At 41.9% G+C, this 9,750-nt stretch overlaps 1 long non-coding RNA gene across 3 annotated transcripts; it reads left to right on the top strand.

The window, feature by feature from the left end:
- Positions 1–2,124: 2,124 nt before the first annotated feature.
- On the top strand, positions 2,125–9,107 carry LOC144302336 (uncharacterized). Of its 3 annotated transcripts, XR_013369188.1 has the most exons (6): positions 2,125–2,275; positions 3,432–3,723; positions 4,686–4,749; positions 7,306–7,450; positions 7,994–8,286; positions 8,556–9,107. It is a non-coding gene; the product is annotated as an uncharacterized LOC144302336 (long non-coding RNA). The 3 variants fall into 3 exon arrangements; XR_013369187.1 differs by lacking the exon at positions 4,686–4,749 and having other exon boundaries at positions 8,556–9,105; XR_013369189.1 differs by lacking the exons at positions 4,686–4,749; positions 7,306–7,450 and having other exon boundaries at positions 8,556–9,106.
- Positions 9,108–9,750: the final 643 nt, after the last annotated feature.

Below are 9,750 nucleotides of genomic sequence, written 5' to 3'. Positions count from 1 at the left end.
AGGGCAGCCTAGGTGGCTCAGCGGTTTGGCGTCACCTTCAGCCCAGGGCGTGATCCTGGAGACCTGGGATCGAGTCCTACGTCGGGCTCCCTGCATGGAGCCTGCTTCTCCCTCTGCCTGTATCTCTGCCTCTCTCTCTCTGTGTGTCTCTCATGAATAAATAAATAAAGATCTTTAAATAAATAAATAAATAAAGCTACTATGAACATCTTTGTATAAGTCTTTGTATGGGTATATGCTCTCATTTCTTTTGTTTATGTAGCAGTGAAATGGCTGAATCACAGGGTAGGTGTTTATTTAACTTTTTAAGAGATTGCCAGACTGTTTTACAACTTTGGTTGTACCATAATTCTTTCTCATCAGCAATGCAGGACAGCTTCTGTTGCTCCACATACTTATCAACATTTTGTATGGCCAATCCCTTTTATTTTTTAATTTTTTTTTTTTTTTTTTTTTTTTTTGAGACAGAAAAAGCTTATGTGCATGCAAGAGCCAGGTAGGGGGAGAAGCAGAGAGAAAATCTTAAGCAGGCTCTACCCCCAGCATGGAGACCAACTTGGGGCTGGATTCCATGAGAGATCATGACTTGAGCTGCAACCAACAGTCTGATACTTAACTGACTGAGCCACCTGGGTGCCCCTGGATCCTTTTAATTTAGCCATTTAAATAGGCATGTAGTAGCATCCCATTATGGTTCTAATTTGTATTTACTTAATGACTAACAACGTTTGCATCTTTTCATGAGGTTATCGACCATCTATATCCTTTTTTGGTGAAATGTCTGTTCAAACCTTTTGTCCAATTTTAATTAGGTTGATGGTTTCCTTATTGAGTTTTTGAAAATACTTTATGTATTCTGGATGTAAATCCCTTACCAGATATGAGATTTTCAAATATTTTCTCCTAGCTTTTGACTTGTCTTCTCATTCTCTTAACAGTATTTTTCTGACAGTAGAAGTTCTTCATTTTGATAAAGCTCAATTTATTGACTCTTTTTTTTCCTATGGATTATGCTTTTTGTGTTTTACCTAAGGGATCTTTGCTTAATCCAACGTCACAGGGACTTTCCACTATAGTTTCCTAGACATTTTATAGCTCTGTGTTTTACATTTAAGTCTATGATCCATTTTTTAAAAGATTTTATTTATTTATTCGAGAGAGAGAACAGGAGCAGGGGAGGGGCAGGGCCCCCCCTGAGCAGGGAACCTGGTGTAGGGCTCAATCTCAGGACCATGGGATCATGACTTGAGCTGAAGACAGATGCCTAACCAACTGAGCCACCCAGGTGCCCCTAGGTCTATGACCCATTTTGGGTTAGTTTTTGTGTCTAATATGCAGTCAGGATGAGACACTTATTTATTTTTGCTTACAGATAACTCGCTTTCCTAAATTCTCATCTCTGTCTCTGTGAGTCAGGAAAACTACTCCTCAGCTTTCACTGGGTTTCCCATTCCTGTGCCATGATCTGGAAACTTTCTCCAGGTAATAAGAGCTCAGGCACTTATAGGGCTCACCTCATTTGTTCAACTGTCATCATTGCCTGATGTCCAATTGAGTACGACCGCTTCATGTGCATTCTTTTGTTTCCAGCTATTTTGAGTGGAAGGATAAATCTGATCCCTGTTATTCTATTTTGACTGGAAGCAGAAGTCCCTATATTCTTAGTCAACCAAGTATTTCCCTTTAAAAAGCCTAATTTTCCTTTTATTCACATTTAGTACTTAATATAATCGCAGATCTGAGACATTGTTATGTTATTTTTATTCTGATTCATGTAAAGTATATGTCACACTATTAACATTTTTAAAATGTACATTTGATACCACCTCAAATGATCGTATTTACTTCAGTAGTACCCATTCAAGAGGTTGGGCAAAACTAACTTCAAGTATTTGCCTTAAATGCTCTATCTTATCTGCCTCTTTCCCCCAATTTGTACTACAAACAGAAAATTCTCTGGGAGGTCAGTGATTCACTTTGTACTTATTGTCTTTTAGACTTTTGGAAAAGGAATCCATTGCAAATGATAATCATGCACACATCTAAATTTTGGCATATTCTAGAACTTTGAAAATAAGCACTACACGTATAGGAGCATCATTCTATGACTGAGTCAGAACTCTGGAACACTGGTACAGAGTTCCATCCTCACACAGATGACCACCTCTGAGTCAAAAAGGTGAAGGCCCTCTGTCCTGGATTCTTCTCCAGCTCCAAGCTTCTCTGATCTTGTGGATGTGTTACCTGAACCTGCCCAACATCCAAGAGGCTAATGGTGACAACTGTAGCTCAACACAGTTGGGGATGTGGGGATGAGGAAGAAAATTGCTTAACTCTCTAGGAGGTGTCAAACCAATCAATATCACATTTTGGGCTTTCAATTAAAAATAGAACAACGAAATTCTATTCTTCTTTACAAAGCTTTACTTTATGTCTCACATTTTGTGTTGCAGAAAGCAAGTTGGGAATTTAAGAAAAATTAATAATTTTGATAGCCTAGGATTCTGCTTCCACAAGGAGTGTCCATACCCATAATAATGGAGAGACTTTTCCTGACCCTTCCTGCCAAGGCCCATGAAAAGTTCACTGTCTTCCAAAAGAATTCTATCTCTTTCAGAAGCAGTTCTCAGGGTAGTAGTTCTTTGTCAATCATTGACTCTATTTCAGTGTTAATAGGGAGAGAGTAGTACAAGTGGCCTCTAGGGCCAGATATTTAAAGATGTGCATCACAAAGATATGTGGCATCTGACATGTCAGTGTTGAGATAAAAGGACTGTTGGGTTTATGGAGAACTGGAGAAGGTATGATCTGTCTAAAGAGGATCCCCTCAATGCCCGCTGATTGTGATGTGAGTGTGGCTAAATCTTCCAATTTTTAAAATAATCTGGAAATCTAGCTTTTCTTCCATAAGTAAAAGGGGGAAAAAAAAGAAAAGAAAGAGAAAAAATACTTAAGAATCTCACAGCATAAATCAGTGGACTGTACCATATGGTCACCATTTAGCAAACTTTTGCAGACCTCTGTCGAGGGGAGTCTGTATTTGAAAACCTCTGACATTGTTGTATAAAGAAGTTGATCCCTCTTAATCAACTGGGCAAAGTGGTATGGGGGTCAAAGGTGTGAGAGGAAACAGAATCAGATTGTCTTCTAGTATTTTAGGTTGAACTGCATTAAAGTTGTGCTTTTTTAGTCCAAAAGGGTTGAATAACTGCAGCTTCAAAAAGTTCAGCTTAGTAGAGTTGTCAATAAATATGGTGACCCTGCCCAGGGTCCTATGACCGACCGAGTTAGACAATTCTTGCTATTTAGTGGTTAAGGAGAAGAAGTATTGGATGGGGCAGGCTCAGTGCTGTTAGCAATAGATAAAAAAAAAAAAAAAACATCAAGTGGCTCAAACGCGGTAAAAGTTTATGCCTCCCTCTCTTACACAGTCCAGAGCAGTTTTGGGGTTGCCAGGCTTGATTCAACATACAGTTTGGGGACCAAGGTTGGAAGAAAAGTTCTGCCATTTTCAACGCTCAACTTTCAAGGTCATTCCATGTGCCAATATTCAGCAGCAGCATAAGAAATTATATGGGAGGTTTCTCCTGGCCAGATCTAGAAGTGGTCCACATCTCATTGCAAGAGAAGTTGGAAATTGTATTCCCATTGTGTGCCAAGTAAAAAAGAGAAAATGGATTCGTGATTTGCTGACGATTTCTGACATCTAAAGGAAGGATCAAAGTAAGTTTGCTACTGAATTAAAACTTAGAAGACAAGGCACACCAACCTTTAGTAGATGTCTTTGGCTTTGATACCTCAGTTTTCTGCCAAAGAGTCAGGAAAGACAGTGGAATTTCTGATCTGAAATAAATTTTTAAGCCATTTTGTAAATCAACTTTAAGGGTGGCTGGTAGAAAGAATATGGACTCTGCTACTAACTAGCTCTGTGGCCTTTGGCAAGTTTTAACTTGTTGGGACTTAGATTCTCTTTCTATCAAATGGAGATAATTTGTACTTTTTAGTGTAGTTCTAAGAATTCGAGACAGTTTTATGTAATATACACACATGGCACATAGTCATTATGAAGTCCAGCCAAATGGTTATCCAGGCTCGTTAAGATGTGTCCGTGGGCAAGAAACTCAACACTTCCAGGGTAGCCCTTTCCATTTCTATACAGATCTGACAGCCAGGAACATTCCTTGTCTTAAGCAAAATCTATTTTCACCTTGAGCCCTACTTCTATCCACTAAAACCACATAAAATGAAGTGAATCATTCTTCCATATACCAGTTCTTCACACATGTGAAAACCCCACTCCTACTCTGAAAATACTTTTCCGGTTTCTTCAACTTTGAATCCCTCAGCCCTCTTGCTGTTCTCATCTGAAAACCTCTGCTTTGTCTTTATGTCTCTTAACATGTGATTTACAGAAAGAAAAACTACACCTCTAAGTAGGATCTAACTCAAGTGGAGTACAGTAGTAGCAACCTCTCTATTGTTTAAGAAACGTGTTAGGCAGGGCAGTGGTATCAGTGATGCTGCTATAATGAAAAAAAAAAGACTTCATAATAATAAGGTTCGAATGAGAGAGGAATCTATTTTCTCTCAGGTAACAGTCTAGAGTTGGGCAAATGGTCCGGGGCAAGAGTGTGGTTTGTCCAGGGACCGAGGGATTTTTCACTCTAATGCCCTCCTTTGTATAGTTACTGCAGGTTCACCAATGCCATGTGCGAGTTCTAGCCCAAGGAGAAGGAGAGGAAGTGGAGGGTGAGCAATGTTCTTATATGGAAGTGAGCATGAGTTGTGCTTGTCACTTCTGTTCCATTCTGTCGGTGAGAACTTAGTCACATGGTCACAGCCATCTGCAAGGGAAACTGGGAAATACAAATTCTACTCTGGGGGTCAGGGGAGCAGGGTGAAGCCCAATACTGTGCTAACACACTAGAAGTGCCCAAGGGGAGAATGAACACAGAAGAAAAATCAAGAATCCCTTCTGTGAGAAACTATGCAAAACTAAAAGTCCCCCTGACTAAAAGAAATTAGAAATAACTAGCAAGAATCAATACGAATTGCTAAGATGAAATGAAGGGGAATATAAACAGGGTATCTGTAGCTCAGCTTTGTGGCAAGCTGGAGGGTACCGTGACACACGGCTAAACAAATTGCATTGTTGTAGTTGTTTCCTGGAAAATGAGTGACTAAACTCGGTAGATACTTTAACCAGACAGTTGTTAGAAGTTTTAAATTTTTCAAGTCCTACGTGTTACAGTTATGAAAAAAATCTCATAGAAATCATCTTTCCTAGAAAAAAAGTGAGAAACCTCTACGATATGAGAAAAGGTTTGATCTTTCCTGTTCTCTGAGGAAGGGGGATATTGACTAAATATACAGGACTTTCCAAACTCCAATGTCAGTTATTGTCCCCTCAGTAGAACAGGCAATTGAATCTGGAAATTCCCAAAATGTCAATAAATGAAAAAAAGCAAACAAATTGGGGAAAACAAACATTTTCATTTTGGAGTGGGGTGGGAATAATTACTGTGAAATATGCTAAATGCGAAGCTGGGTTTCTGGTGGTTTCTTGGGGATTTAAGATTTCATTTTCATGATTCATTGGCTGCAAATCATTGAAAATGCCAAGAGGTAAAATACAGTTTAGGCTAAATGCATGAATCCCCCTTGGCTTTTAGTAGGACTCAAATATTGACATTTAAAAGGAAGAATTTTTTTCTCCATATGGTAACAACAATCAAGCTCCAGTATCATTGTTAAAAAAAATACAACTCCAAGTATATACCCTATTGAACATTAGTCAATTAGGCAGCAGCAGCATGTCATAAAAACGGATACTATGCTCATTAATTTAATTGCTTTTATAGAAGAGAAGCAAATGTTAAAGTGACCACATTTTACATTCTCCATTAGGGAATTATAGTTGATGGTTAGTACAATAGCAAGGAGCAGTGTCTGAGAACGTATAGTGTACTAGGCTGGAAGACAGAGCTACCTACCACAGGTCCTACTCAATAGCCTGATGCCAAAATTTCCCTGGGTAAACTTCCTATTAGAATCACTTTCAGAAAAAGATAGAGGTTCTCAAATCTGAAATCATTCTCTGGAATGGGAAAGTCCTCATTCTTGAGCAAGAGCACAAGAGAAAGATTTTGGAATCTTAAAATTAATGTAAAGGTAATTGCTCAAGGAGTGTTTAGTTGACTTCGCTCAGCATCTGTTCAGCAGGATTTCTTTCTTTCTTTTTCCCCAGAGCTAATTCACAATAGCCTCCTTCTAGAACTAGCTTTGAAGTCCTCTGCACACCTGTGTAGATTATAAAGAAGGAAGGCAGAGCTTCCACACCCAAACTCTAAATTCACAATCCAACATGACAGTTAAGACATGCCCTCTAGCATCTAGTTTAAAAGTTAAACCCAAGCTTGATGTAATCTCCTGAAATGGTTAACCCTTGCCCAGATTTAGCACATATTCCCCATGCTGGTAAAAGAGAATACTCTACTTGTATATGTTATAACTCTTTTCTCAGAAGATCTGGGTAGATGGGCTTTTGTGATAGGTGCTCTTAGAACATTATTTATTTTAAAGATTTTATTTATTTACTTGACAGAGAGAGAAAGAGAGCACAAGCTGGAGGGAGAGGATGAAGCAGGCTCCCTGCTCAGCAGGGAGCCCGCTGTGAAGCTTGATCCCAGGACTCTGGGGACATGATCTGAGCTGAAGGCAGACACTTCACCGACTGAGCCACCCAGGCACCCATCAGAACATTATTATAGAGAATTTCTGACTAGTCCTTACTTTTGTCTCGGGGTCCAAGAGGGACAAAATGCATACTTCTTCTAGGCCCTTCACCTCTTTGGCTTTTGGGATTTCTCTTTCCAACATCAATTCAATCCACCCCTATCTGGGTGCAAGCCCTAGGGACTGGCCTTATTTGCTGGTGTAGGTGCTAGGGTGGGAGGGATCCTAGGAAGAGTGCAAGGGGCTGGGACTAGAAAAGCCATGACAAAACGTTAGGGCTTAGGTTGGGTTGGTGAACTCTAAGACCAAGAGTTGGGAGCAGGGAGAGGTCAAAGAACCGGCCATGCTGGCCAGGCAAAGACAAGGGAAAAATGGAGAGGAGGATGTGATTTGGAGCCAAATGTTTGCCCTAGGCAGGAAGCTCTTCACATCCTTCCAACTGGGGTGGGACCAGACGCTGGGCCCAGCCAGCTGCTAAGCCTTGCAGGTGCAGGCAGGGAAGTGGCTGCACCTGGCTCATGTGGGTGTGTAGGTGGAAACTACAGATAGGCACCTGGTCTCTGGCTACAGATCTGGTTCTGATCCAACACCACTCCCCGACCCCATAAATGGTGAACCTCTGGGGTGCCCTTACCAGCCCATCTCTCAGTCTGGCCTTCATCTTATGATTTCCATGGAGTGAGGGATCCAAGGCTTGAGCGTCACCAGCTCCATGGTAAGTCCATCTCTGTATATTAGCCTGTAAGAAGTAATCCCAAACTGACCCATGAGGAGGATTCCCTGCTCAGGGATTCACCATCTATTTGGAGAGTTGGGGGATATTTCTTTTCCATGTAGCTCAGAGCTCCAGTAGTTTCATGTTCTCAGAAAGCCTGCATGCACCTTACTGCCGAGCACAACAGCAACAGCTTATTATGATTAATTAGATTTTAATTAATGCCTCACTACTTAATTAAGAAGGATCCCTTGGAGTAAAACCTCGACTAAATATTCTTTCTTCCATTAATCCTCTCTGCCTTCTATCAGAGGAAAAGATAGACAAGGAGCATAATGTATGTGGGGTTTTATTCTCCCAATAAGTCACAAAGATAATATCAGAACAGCAGAAGAGGTTCCAATTTCTTCCTATAAAACTTTCTCATTCTTTGGGTCGCCTGGCAATTTTTTCCTAGGGGACTCTTTTTCATTTTCATTGTTCAACTCATTTTAATTTAACAACATTTATTGAGCAATAACTCTATGCCGGGCTTTGTTGTAGGTGCTCTGGAGACTCAAAGAGGCAATGGCCACTCCTGCCCTCTGGGGAGCCCAGTCTCAGAGAGGCAGCAACATCCACCAGAGTGAAAAGATAATTATTATAAGCAAAGGTGAGCTATGATAATAAAGCATGACCATCAGTGGAGCTCGAAACTGACTCTGTAGTAGTTCCCCAAGAACAATCCCAAAGCTGGTTTGAGTAGTCATGGTGTCTTCATGGACCAAGCGTGGTGCTGGACCCTTGATGCACATTATCTCCGATTGCCGCAATTTAGGACAGAGGACAACAAAGAAGTGAGTGCCCTGTCAATGAGCCCTCATCCAGGATGATTCCCCTTGCTATCTCCTCCCACGGCCCCGGATCATAATCCTTCCCCACTGCAGACGCCATCAGAGAAGGGATTGTGTGTCTGCCCTGTTTACCACCATAACCCCAGCACCTCACACAGACCAGCATAAAGTAGGAAGGGGAGAATTGTAAACATAGCAAAGCCATAATCCTATTCCAGAACTGACTCCTTTACATGTCTAAACCCTTTCTCCTCTATCACACTGGATTTCAGGACCATCCGTACGTGTGCACAGTCGTCCTCAAAATGACTCTGGGAAGGAAAATGCCCACCTTCGTGTAGTCTGCTTGGGAAGGTTGAAAATCATTCTCATTCCATGATCGTCGTGTCTCCTGTGTATAATGTGCCAGTGGGAGCAAGCAGTCCAGACCAGAAATAGCAGAATCCACAACTGGGAGTGTCTGTGGCCTCTGGGGCTCCCACCCCACACATGCATCCATCCGCGCTGATCTCTCTCACCCCCACCCAAGGGTGGTGTCAGTGCCAACCTTCCCCTGCACGTGGCCCCCAGAGAGACACGGAGGCCTTGCCTGCTGGCCCAATGAGGAAAACTTCCCTGTCCTCTTTGTCCAGCCAAATCAGGATTGGCAATCTTCTCAAGAAATTTTTACTGACGAAACTAAGAAAGGAAACAAAAAATCGTTTCCCAGAAGACTAAAATTGAGTATATTTGCTAATCTATACTTACCTGAACTGAGTACAAGGTAAACTCTCTGACTTTGGTGCTTTACTCTGCCTACTGGGGCTGGATGTAAAAATAAAATGTTCGGTATTTCTCCAAAGTAGATTTGGGAATCTGATGAGATGCCCTAATCTTTATTAGGACCTGCTTCCTGGTCCTCTTGCTCACCTCAAACTCTCTTCCCTGGCTCTGAACTGTAGCTATATTCTCTCCTTTGCAACCAAGGACCATTTCATGGGTGTCTGACCAGGGGAGGTGCACAGGGCCTTCTGCTCAGAAGGGCTTCTCGTCTAGGGTTTAACACTCTGCAATTGCTGCTTTGCAATTCTTAATAATTTGATCTTTGAATTTGTATTTTAATAGTCAAGTCCAATAGAACAATGAAGAATGTGGGGGTTGAGGGAGGAGAGGCAGTTTGCTCAGGAGCAAGGGTCCAGCCTCCCTTGCCTGACCACTCCCAGGGTGGGGGGGGGGTCTCAGCTACCTGCTTCCCCCTCCACCAGCACCTGGGCCTCACCTGGCCTTGCCATTGCAATCCCCACCCAGAAACCACTGTTAACCCCACCAGGGATATGGGCATAGACACAGGAATAGTGGGTTCAGGCTTCCACACCCTGCAGAGTCTTGGGGTTGAGCATAGTGGCATCCATCCCTGTCCAGGACCGGCAGTTTAGATGCATGGACATTGGGCAGATGAGTCGATTTCTCAGTCCTGATCCACATACT

This window comes from Canis aureus, chromosome 2, assembly GCF_053574225.1.
Source record: "Canis aureus isolate CA01 chromosome 2, VMU_Caureus_v.1.0, whole genome shotgun sequence".
Lineage (NCBI taxonomy): Eukaryota > Metazoa > Chordata > Mammalia > Carnivora > Canidae > Canis > Canis aureus.
This window is presented reverse-complemented; position numbering and strand designations above follow the sequence as displayed.